This window comes from Stylophora pistillata, chromosome 6 (assembly GCF_964205215.1).
Source record: "Stylophora pistillata chromosome 6, jaStyPist1.2, whole genome shotgun sequence".
NCBI classification, from domain to species: Eukaryota; Metazoa; Cnidaria; class Anthozoa; order Scleractinia; family Pocilloporidae; genus Stylophora; species Stylophora pistillata.
Genome location: NC_142524.1, coordinates 12,716,078 through 12,728,618, shown reverse-complemented (window position 1 = coordinate 12,728,618; position 12,541 = coordinate 12,716,078). Strand labels below are relative to the sequence as shown.

At 40.6% G+C, this 12,541-nt stretch overlaps 1 pseudogene; it reads right to left on the bottom strand.

Moving 5' to 3' along the window:
• Positions 1-339: 339 nt before the first annotated feature.
• Positions 340-3,478, bottom strand: LOC148728303 (uncharacterized; annotated as a pseudogene).
• Between the last annotated feature and the right edge of the window lie 9,063 nt (positions 3,479-12,541).

The following is a 12,541-nucleotide window of genomic DNA, read 5'->3' as shown; positions in this document are numbered from 1 at the left end:
GACTCGCTTATGAACTCCAAGAACGAATGGAATTTTTTTTTTCAAATCCCACGAGCTGTGATTGATACATCATGACCGCTTACATGAAGCCTGGGAGAAGTGTGGACATTTCAGAGTCACTTATATGAACAATTATTTATGAGTATTTTAAACATGGCGGAGTACTACTGATGAGGATCGTAATTGATCGAAATCGATTTGGAATTCCGCTACATTTTTACAAGTGACTTTTTATATACCATTTTACACGTTTTTACAATTCTTGTATTCGTTTTATAGTAGTTTTTAGTGCGTCGAACGTGACTACGAGACGTTATGTCTAGCAAACTGACTCAACTTCTTTGATCATTTCCGTTTTTTTTTCGTAACTTAAAGTCCCTCGATAGAAATAGCGTTCTTGGAAATGAAGCAGAGCTATGCGACTGCGGGGTTATTTGCAGACCTGCTCACGTCAATCTGTCGGGCCTCACAAGCTTCAGCGTTTATTACGGTTTTCTATAGTACTGTGGGGCCTCGTGGTTCATATTCCGAGGAGGAATATTTCAAAACTTTTCAGCCAGTACATAGGCTTTCATCAACTATATTTCGCCATCATTGATGAGTAATCGGTCGATGTTGCGTGCGTTTGAACTGGTAACCAAACAATGCTGTGTATTTTAATCAGCCACTCCTCCATTTAACCATAAAGCTGTATCAGCTTTATGGTGAAATGGCAGCGGTTGAACGGTAGCTTTTAACTCCACATGGTGTTGAAAGCTACCGTGTTTCTCTGCCGAGATCAATAAGCAGCCCGTGCACAATAGGGAACAATACGAGCTTAAATAGGATTATGATTTTGCATGCCCACTCTCTAGGAGATTGCTCCTGTGGTTGCATCAAATGAAAACTGCTAGTTGCCCGCAGATGTCACTCATAGATTTTACAAAATTACAAAATGTCTTATTAAGGGTTGTAAGAAACTGACATTGGTTCATAACACTGAAACATTAATTAAGAAATTGACATTTTAGCTTTTTCTTTTTCCCGGGAGAATATATATGACAAAACACTTTCTTCTTTCCCAGTGTGTTTTTACGAACATACAAAACAGGGACAAATTGCACATGAAGAAAGCCCCAGAGGGCGATCTGCCAACAATGTCGTAAAAGGATAAATGTCAAGATCCATAGCTTAAGCACGCTGCGGCAAAACTTAATAGTTGCCGATCGAGTGCGAGCAGCGAAGATTGCCCAATCCACAAACCCTTATCCGTTTTGGTGAGATTCCTTCGTCGTACCATGTCAAATTTCCTTACTTCCGCGCTTCCTTGTTACTTTCTCCTATGGATTCTTTACCTTTTTATCTTCCTCCATTTGTATTAAGGTTTTAAACACAGAGAAATATCAAAGATTTTTACGGGCAAATGAAATCAGATGTTCAAGCGATTGAAATGCGAAAAACATTTCAAAAAAACTGGTCCTCTAAGGTCCACCGTTGCCTTAATTGTTTGGTTGTTTGTTTTTTTGCTGCACAATTGTAATGCAGATGTAGCACAGTGTAGTCACATTATCAATTGTTACGAGACTTTCTCAAACTATGCGACCTTCACTAACTTTGACGGCAAATTTTCTTCTCAAAATAAAGTGGAACTTTACATGCGTTCCCTTACGAGCTTTTTCAGTAGACGGAAAAGCTCTTCAATTTTTTCTTCTTGGCAAAGCACCGTTACAGTTTCTTCAGAAGATGGGCAATGAATTCTCTTAAAAAATGAATTCATTTACTCGAAACAATCTGGAATGAATGAATGAATTTCGTTGATTGACCAATTAAAAGAAGAAAAAAAGTACTGCTGAGGTAAGGATGCAGGTTTTAAGATGTCTTTACACCGCTTAATACTGCAATTTTCAGGAAAAGTTCAGGTTAACTTGAGTGTGTCACAAATCTCCTGACAAACCCATCTGTTGAAAGAAGGGTAGTGCGGAATAACATTCATTAAAAGCTTTCAAAATTCATGGTAGTGCAGGAAAAATAATTTTTGCTTGAAGTAACCTGATATCACTAAATAGTTTCTTGAGTGAGTTGGGCTGGTTTTACTATTCCGTAAAAGAATTTGAATCCACAGAAAGTCACAAGTCGTATTTAATTCCAAACCAGTGCTGCGTTGTAGAGGCATTCGATGACATGCAGCGGTGATTCGGATTCATCTTACAATAACTTCCAAAACTTCTTTCGTTTTCGACTGCACCTGTTCTTCCATAAAATTCACATTTGTCTTTGCTTTTGTGACTCCTTATGTGCCAAGGTACATTTTCTCCCTGTTTTGTTAGGGCGGTGCAATTAGAACAATGGTGTCCTCGGACGTTAACATATTCATACATCTGACATCCGCTCCAGTCACCAAAAATGTCGTGACCTGCCAGCTAGGCGCGTGCGTAGTCCGCATATTGCAGACCATCTGTAGGAAAGTTACAAGTTGCTCTCAGATGTGTGGGGTTATTAGCAAGAGACTGCATCTGTGATAAGGATAGTTGGTACCTATTCCAATCCACTTCCCTTTTGTCATTATTAGTCTCAAAATTTTCGCCAAATCCTTTATTCTTGGAGGAAACAAGATCATCCTTGGAAAACGATTGTATCAGTGTCCGTACAAAGTCTGGTTCAGACTGAAAGTCACAGTAAACAGAAAAAGGATCATTGTTTGAATCAAAGATATTGTAGTATCCTGATGTCGAGGTGCCGTTCTTAGCGATATCTTTGCAGCTTTTCGGATGTCGAATCTTCTCACACCGCTGACCTGTATATTTCTTAGGACAGCCACAAGAAAGCCGGGCTCTGTGAGTGTCACAAATCTCCAGACTTACCCTTCCGTTGAGACAAGGATTGGGGCTGCAACATCCGTTGATGCAACGGTGCTTCTCCGGGATGTATTTCTCTACACCCTACAGTAAAAGATAACATTTTATTAGCGCAATGAGCTTCTTTTGATGCCTTTTACTATGGAGGTTCAATGAATTGGGCTAACGCATGCACCTGGCTTCCTAAGGAAAAATTGCATGATGGGGGGAAGAGTGAAATGATAAATGTCCAAGCTGTCACTCTAATAAGTCATGTGCCGGAAAACAGCAGGTGATTAACAATTTTATCTCACCTTTAATTTGTAGCTTCTCACCAAATCATGATAATTTCGTCCTTGCCTCCATTTCATTGCCGCACGCTCCATGTCTTTACTAACGTCGTTAAGTTCACAGTTGTTTTCATAAGATTGCGGAAAATAAATCATGCATAGACACAAGCAGTCCTCTTTGCACCTCACGTGACACTGGGCGGCGTTGCGGACCGTCAGTCTTCGAAAAACGTGACCCTCAACAATGTGGTTATAGACGACATCTTCATCCATAACAAACTTGAAGTTTTGACAACTTACAGCTGCCTCTGCCACAGTGGAGGGGTGCAGGTTGAACAAAAACAGTACCATTTGAAGATATCGCACGATGTCCATTGCAAAACTATAAAAAATGCAAAGAAAAAGAAATGCATGATTAATTCATTTACTGAGCATGGCGTAATCTGGCAAGATATGAATAGATATTTGGGTGTCTCACTTAAAAGCAATCTCCACTGATACAATTTCATGATATTGAACAGAAAATGTATTAATGCATTTTTTGATTAACTATATTGTGTTTCGTAAAGTATTAATAAGATTTAAATACGTATGATGCACGATCCTCGCAGTAAATAGCGCTATTTATGCAATAGCGAAAATCAGACCTAAAAAAAAAAAAATCAGGCCTGTACGGGATTCGAACCACTGACCTCTGCGATACTAGTGCAGCGCTCTACCAATTGAGCTAACAAGCCAACTGGGAGCAAGCCGTTAAGTTGATTCGTAATAAACCCGTGAAAGTGATAAACCAGATACAATGAATATATGAAGTTCATATATTTTGAACTGCGGTATTAGATACGTATGATGCACGATCCTCGCAGTAAATAGCGCTATTTATGCAATAGCGAAAATCAGACCTGATTAAAAATCAGGCCTGTACAGGATTCGAACCACTAACCTGTGCGATACTAGTGCAGCGCTCTACCAATTGAGCTAACAAGCCAACTGGGAGCAGGCCGTTAAGTTGATTCGTAATAAACCCGTGAAAGTGATAAACCAGATGCAATGAATATATGAAGTTCATATATTCATTAACTTAACGGCCTGCTCCCAGTTGGCTTGTTAGCTCAATTGGTAGAGCGCTGCACTAGTATCGCAGAGGTCAGTGGTTCGAATCCCGTACAGGCCTGATTTTTTTCAGGTCTGATTTTCGCTATTGCATAAATAGCGGTATTTACTACGAGGATCGTGCATCATACGTATCTAATACCGCAGTTCAAAATATATGAACTTCATATATTCATTGTATCTCATAAGATTTAAGTTAAGGTTTTGGTAGGTAAGTCGTCCTTCACCACAAACATTTAAGCGGAAACGAACTTGTTTCGTAAGGAAAAGCTGTAAATGTACATAGAAGTTTAGCCAAAGCTGAGACCAAAGAGTTTAAAATGCATCTTTGTATGTATGAAGTACAAATGAAACTCAGTTTACAAAGTAATATGGATATATCAACAAAGTTGAAATGGTAAATTAGCCACCGTAATGATTACAAAAGGTGACGTTTCGAGCGTTAGCCCTTCGTCGGAGCGAAACGTCAGCTTTTGTAATCATTACGGTGGCTAATTTACCATTTCAACTTTGTTGATATATCCATATTATTTCGTTACTCCCACCGACGCAGCCCCAAACAGTTTCTTTCGAAACTATCAGCCTTTCTTCAGTTTACAAAGACTGAAGTGATTATTCCTTAGATACTAAACTAATTTTCATTGCCCAAGTTGAAATGCGAGCGAGGTATTCCAGACTAGTTCCTGATTTCAATTTAAAATTGGTATAAATTGCAACAATGTATCACGGTATTGTTGGCAACCGCCGACAAGTCGGCGGTCTCGGAATACATAGTTGGTACGTTCTACACGTTAGCGGACATTAAGGTCTCTAAACAAGCATACGTGACTATTCAATCTTGTTCAATCCTAAGATCTCAGGATCTTTACATGATGTCAGGAGTGGGGTGCGATTTAATCTGCAAGTAGTGAATATTATATTTGGCGGAAAAGGATCAGATGGATCAGCTAAAGCCGCCAGAAAATCTTGACTTTCAAAGTCAAGATTGGCTTACGCGTGGAAAAAATGGAAGGAGGAAATTACACTCTACCTCGACTTAGCAACCAAAAAAGAAGAGAGAGAGAGAAAGGTAAAGCTTTTTCTGTACCTCCCGGGTTCAAAGCGCCGGGAAATCTACGAGACTTTGCAGTTTGAAACCGAGGAAAAGGACAGAACACTTGATGAATTAATTCAGTCGTTTGGAGAATACTGTGATCCAATAAAGAATGAGACCGTGGAAAGGCACAAGTTCTTTACAAGGAACCAGGAATCAGGAGAAACCTTTGATAGGTACCTTACAGAATTGAGACTTCTCGAAAAAAACCTGTGACTTTGGAACACTCGCAGATTCCTTGCTCGGGGATAGAATTGTTTGTGGATTATCCAGCTCTGCTCTAAGAGACAGATTACTCAGAAAACCTAATCTTAACCTAAAGAAATGCATCGACATATGTAAAGCTTCAGAACTGTCAAAAAACGGAACAAGTCCCTTGATAACACTAATAGTGTAAGCAGAATCAACTCAAGAAAGCTTTATACATCTCAAAGCCACAAGTCAGCGAAGCACACTGAGTCAAAGCTTACCAAGGCATGCTTATATTGTGGGAGACTGCATGAGCTTGTGAAAGCTAAATGTCCTGCTTATGGCAAAACTTGCAATCGTTGCAAAGAAGCAAATCACTTTGCTGTATGTTGTGGAAAGGTCACAAGTAACAAGCCCCCTGGACGAGGGCAAGTAAGATGTTTTCATGATGATGATGATTATGCTGTTGAAGGTCAACACTACTAGGAAATAAGCACGCTCAGTGCTCACTCAAACACTGTATACTCACTTTAGGACAGTTACAGCAGAAAACTATTTGCAACTATGTCTATCAACAACACACATGTTAAGTTCCAGCTGGACTCAGGTGCAACATGCCAAGTCATTACCTCAGAGGTCCTTCAGCGTAGTCACTGTGATGCAGAGATCACCCAAACAAGCAAAATACTCTCTATGTATAATGGTACAACCGTGAGACCCGTAGGCCATTGCAAAGTAAAGATGAAAAACCCAAAGAATGGTCGTAGATATCTGGTTAATTTTGTAGTTCTACCAGGCTCCCCAACGCCAATTCTTGGAAACAAAGCTATTCAACAAATGGAGCTGATCAAAGTGCTAGAAGAGAACATAAAAAGCGTGAATGCAGAGCAGACAGTAGTAGCCAAAGAATCGCTTTACCCGCAAGTATTTGAAGGCATTGGATGTATGCCAGGCAACTATCACCTTGTTGTTGACTCATCTGTGAGGCCTGTAGTACACCCTCCAAGGAAGGTACCCCTGTCTATGAAAGGAAAGGTAGAGGCAGAACTTCAACGACTGACTCAGTTAGAGATTATTGAGCCCATATCTAAACCTACCCAGTGGGTTTCAAGCATGGTAACTGCACCAAAGCCAAATGGAGAAATCCGAATCTGCATAGATCCAAGGGATCTAAACAGTGCTCTGCAACGAAGCCACTACGCGATACATACTATGGATGATATACTTCCTAGGCTAAACAAGGCTAAAGTTTTTAGTACAGTTGACTTGAAGTGTGGTTTCTGGCAGGTTCGTCTGGACGATGAAAGTGCCGACTTCGCCACCTTCAACACCCCCTGAGGCAGATATCAATGGCTACGGATGCCATTCGGTATATCCACTGCACCGGAAGAATTTCAAAGGCGACAGCATGAAGCGGTTGAAGGTCTATCTGGTGTGATATCAGTGTATGCTGATATCCTAATTTACGGAAAGGGTGATACAGAGCATGAAGCCGTGGTCGACCATGACAAGAACATGCGAGCCCTAATGGAAAGATGCAAAGAGCAAAACATCACACTTAATAAAGACAAGATCCAACTTAAGAAATCTGAAGTGCGCTTCCTGGGTCATCTACTAACTGCCAATGGAGTACATGCAGACCCTGGGAAAATTCGTGCCATTACTGAGATGCCCAAACCTACAGATATTAAAGGCGTGCAGCGATTCCTAGGCCTTGTTAACTATCTAAGTAAGTTCCAGCCCAAGCTGAGTGAAGTGTGTGAGCCCCTACGTCAATTGACATTGAAGGAAACCGAGTGGTGCTGGCTTGAGGCCCATGACAAAGTTTACCAAGAGATCAAGCTGCTTGTCACCAATTCTCCAGTACTGCGATACTACAACCCTGAAGAAGAGCTGACCCTACAGTGTCATGCTTCAGACAAAGGCTTGGGCGCTGCACTTCTGCAGCAAGGACAACCCGTAGCTTTTGCAAGCCGGGCTTTAACAGCAAGTGAGATGGGATATGCGCCTATTGAGAAAGAGCTATTGGCTGTTGTTTATGGGATGGAAAGATTCCATTATTACAACTATGGTCGAAAGGTGTTAGTTAACTCTGACCACAAACCTATGGAGTCAATTTTAAGGAAACCTCTACACATGGCACCGAAGAGACTGCAGCGAATGTTGCTTCGGCTTCATGAATATGACATAACTCTTAAGTATTTAAAAAGGACTCAAATTTTTTTAGCCGACAACTTAAGTGGAGCCTACCTCACCGATGAAGCTCCGAGTGCCTTTACAGAAGAGCTTACAATGATCAATGCCACTGACTTTGGATACCTAACTGCTTTGCGTCTTGAAGATATAGCTGAACACTCCAAGAAAGACCCGGTACTCGAAGGACTGGAAAGAATGATTTGTAGCGGATGGCTAGCGAAGAGAGATGACGTAGAGCCATCACTAAGACCATACTTCAACTTTCGCGATGAGCTCACTGCACAACAAGGTGTTATTTACAAAGGAGAAAGTGTTGTCGTTCCCCTCAAACTGAGGAAACACATGACTCAGGGAATACACTCGTCATATATTGGCATAGAGGGGCGCCTTAGGAGGGCCCGAGTCTCTCTGTACTGGCCTGGAATGGATGCACAGGTAAAGGACTACATACAATCCTGTGAAACATGCCTTTCCACTAGTTCCAAACAGCAAAAGGAAACAATTATACTCCACGAAGTCAAGGACCACCCTTGGTCTAAAGTTGGTCTTGATCTCTTCTACTTTAATCAGCGAACATACCTAGTGACTGTTGATTATTACTCGAATATCTTTGAGGTAGACTACCTCCAAGGCACAACCTCAAGGGATGTCATCCATAAAGTGAAGGCACACTTTGCACGCTATGGCATTCCAGACACAGTCATGTCGGATAACGGGCCCCAGTTTTCATCAGTTTTCAGGAGTTCAAAAACTTCAGTAAGAGATGGGGTTTCAAACACATCACATCCTCTCCTAAACATCCACAAAGTAATGGAATGTCAGAAAGTGCAGTGAAGACAGCTGAACGTCTAGTAAAACGTGCACTGTTGGCACATGAGGATGCTTATCTGTCCTTGCTCGACTTGAGGAATACACCTACGCAAGGGATGACTACAAGCCCTACTGAGAGGATGCTAAACCGTCGGACAAAGACACTCTTGCCTACGTCTCAGAAGCTCTTGCAGCCAAACCTGAACCATTCTGTACCCCGAGAGAGGAGTATGATCAAAGAAAGGCAAATAAAGTACTACAATGCTAAGGCCAAAGACCTTCCACCACTAAGCACTGGACAGGCGGTGATGATAGAACCTGACAACAAAGGGCAGCTGTGGTGCAAGGCAACAGTGGTTGGCCAGAGCGACAACAGACCCAGATCCTATGAAGTAGAAACTGATACTGAGCGGGTACTGAGCGGAAATCGCAGACACCTTAAGCTAACCCCAATTAGCACACCTCAAGTCGACGAGGATGAACAAGGCTCACCAGATGCAGAAGGTGAAAAGGAACATACACAGCTCACCAACGGAGTTGTTTCTCCGGAAGGTCAAGACAGCCCATATCTAACACGGTGGGGAAGGGCAAGCAAGAGGCCCTCATACCTTAAGGACTACGGGGCTTAGAATAAGAACATTTGTGGTAATTTGTTTCTGTTGCTTACACTGCCGCCGTTTTACAGACTATAGGACATTAAAGCTTGTTAAGAAAAAAAGGAAAAAAAAAGGCATGTAACAATGTATGGTATTGTTGGCAACCGCTGACAAGTCGGCGGTCTCGGAATACGCAGTTGGTACGTTCTACACGTTAGCACACATTAAGGTCTCTAGACAAGCATACGTGACTATTCAATCTTGTTCAATCCTAAGATCTCAGGATCTTTACATAAATTGGGAAGAAATGATTTACGAAACAGCTTCAATTTGATCTACGGCAGTAATTTCTGATTAAAAGTATATCAACTACAGAAGGTTAGATACCGAGAGACATTTAAAAGCTAAATGTCGAAATACATCAAATCTCATTGAAACAGTGCTGAACTCAATCATAAAGTATGTATGACGTTCATGCATTGAATAAAATCGAGGAGTGTTTCCTGAAACGCAAAGTCTTTAAGACTTAAGAGCAGATACGTGCAAGAATCAAACAAAGTCGCAAATCTTCGGTAAAGCTGAAAAAAATCAAATTCACTCGTCTTTTGCATATAGATAGCCTTTAGTAAGTGTATGAATGCCATGCAGTTTTTTCCTTGAAATATCTGTTAATTCCTGAGAAAAACGATGGAAGCCATTTTCAACTTAAGCACAATTTGGCGATCCCAAAAGCGTGCAAACAGGGTGGAAATTAGTCATGATTCACTTGACTCGCTTGTCAAAACTGCTTCGCTAGAAAAAGCCGTCCTAGTTCCAATTTGTTGCATAACTTGCCCTGGTCTAAACACCATGATTTCATAAACATTAGATTTATCTGAGTATTCAAGAGAAGTAAAGAAGTCATGGCTCTCCCGTGCAACGTAAAACGGTAGGCGAAGAATAACGATAATTTTGAGCGTGTGCCTTTGATTAGAATTTCGTAAGATTAAGAATGACAATACCCGAGTTAGCGATCTTTGAAAATATGTAAAGTTTACTTTGGGGAAATGAATGTGGGATTTTTAAGAATTTGTTGAAAATGGTCAACGAAATACCTAAAATCACGCCATGTTGTGTATGCGTGACCATTAACAAAAACAAAATCGTTTTTGTTTTAAAAATCATGGCAACTCAAAAAGCGTATAGAACAATGCAAAGGACTGACCCCAACTTGGATATGATATTTTCGAATTTTCAAAGTGCTTCATTTTACCATTTGGTTAATTTCATTCGTGGGGTTTATCGTGAACAGAGAAGCCGGCCGCTGCAGCCGCGATCAAAACCGGCTTAGTTTTCAACGAATTCTTCGTAGCTCACTTTTCAAATTTGTCCTCTTTATACTGTTGATAAAAATTTTTCTGAAAATACTGAAGGAAACCATACAAGGGCTGACAATAAAGCCAACTAGTTCAATTCAAGCATGTGTTCCCATGCAGTTTGTCGTGGACCGTTTTGAGACTATATGCAAATTACGTCTTGCTCATAAAGCAACACAAAATTTGCATATCAGGCCGAGAAGAGTTCGTGACATTAATTGGGAATGGCTCTGAAGCAATTAAATACATTCTAGGCTGTCTACGGAAATTTATGATGAATGTTCGTTGTATTCGTTTTTTTAAGTTACCCTGAAAGAAAAATCTTACAAACAATAGGCAAGTGACATCTGGAGATTACTCTTCGTGTAGCTTCCCCTCTGATGGAGTCAACATGTTGCGATAATGACAAAGTTGTCCGGCGTTGATGAAATCGTTGCTTCTAACTCTTAGAAATGAGGTATTTAGGCGTTAGACAACAAGAAAGAATTAACGCACCGGACGCGTGTAAGCTATCAGTTTTTATTACACCGCCCTACCCTCGTAAGCGTATTTTGCTCGAGCAGTCGCGGTTACTAAGCCCCAATTTTCCAATCGGTGATATACTAAAGTGTATCGCAAGTACGGTAATGGCGAGTTTGCCTTATTTTATTTGGGAAATAGGAGCTATGGAGAAATAGAGAAACTTAAGCAAAGTATAGTTTTAAAGAAATATTGTCCACTGTCATTCCCGATTGTTTCGAGTAAATGAATTCATTTTTTAAGAGAATTCATTGCCCATCTTATGAAGAAACTGTAACGGTGCTTTACCATGAAGAAAAAATTTAAGAGCTTTTTCGTCTACTGAAAAAGCTCGTAAGGGAACGCATGTAAAGTTCCACTTTATTTTGAGAAGAAAATTTTGCCGTCAAAGTTGGTGGAGGTCGCATAGTTTGAGAAAGTCTCGTAACAATTGATAATGTGACTACACTGTGCTACATCTGCATTCAGTACAATTGTGCAGCAAAAAAAAACAAAAAAAAAACAAAAAAAAAACAACCAAACAATTAAGGAAACGGTGGACCTTAGAGAACCAGTTTTTCTGAAACGTTGTTCGCATTTCAATCGCATAAACATCTGATTTCATTTGCCCGTAAAAATCTTTGCTATTTCGCTGCGTTTAAAACCTTAATACAAATGGAGGAAGATAAAAGGGTTAAGAGTCCATAGAAGAAAGTAAAAAAGAAGCGTGGAAGTAAGGAAATTTGACATGGTACGGCGAAAGATTCTCATCAAAACGGATAAGGGCTTGTGGTTTGGGCAATCTTCGCTGCTCGAGCGCACTCGATCAGCAACCATTAAGCTTTGCCGCAGCGTGCTTAAGCAATGGATCTTGACACTCATCCCTTTACGACATTGTTCGCAGATCGCCCTCTAGGGCTTTCTTCATGTGCAATTTGTTCCTGTTTTGTGTGTTCGTAAAAACACCCCGTGAAAAAAGAAAGTGTTTTGTGAAATATTCTCCCGGGAAAAAGAAAAAGCTAAAAATGTCAATTTCTTAATTAATATTTCACTGTTATGAACCAATGTCAGTTTCTTACAACCTTTAATAAGATATTTTGTAATTTTGTAAAATCTATGAGTGACATCTGCAGGCAACTAGCAGTTTTCTTTTGGTGCAACCAAAGGAGTTATTACCTCAAGAGTGGGCATGCAAAATCATAATCCTATTTAAGCTCGTACTGTTCCCTATTGAACACGGGCTGCTTATTGATCTCGGCCGAAAATTACGGTAGCTCTTAACTCCATGCGGAGTTAAAAGCTACCGTTTAACCGCTACCATTTGACTATAAAGCTGATACAGCTTTATGGTTAAATGGAGGGGTGGCTGATTAAAATACACAGCATTGTTTGGTTACCAGTTCAAACGCACGCAACATCGACGGATTACTCATCAATGATGGCGAAATATAGTTGATGAAAGCATATGAACTGGCTGAAAAGTTTTGAAATATTCCTCCTTGGAATATGACCCACGCGGCCCCGAAGAACTATAAAAAACCGTAATAAACGCTGAAGCTTGTAAGGCCCGACAGATTGACGTGAGCAG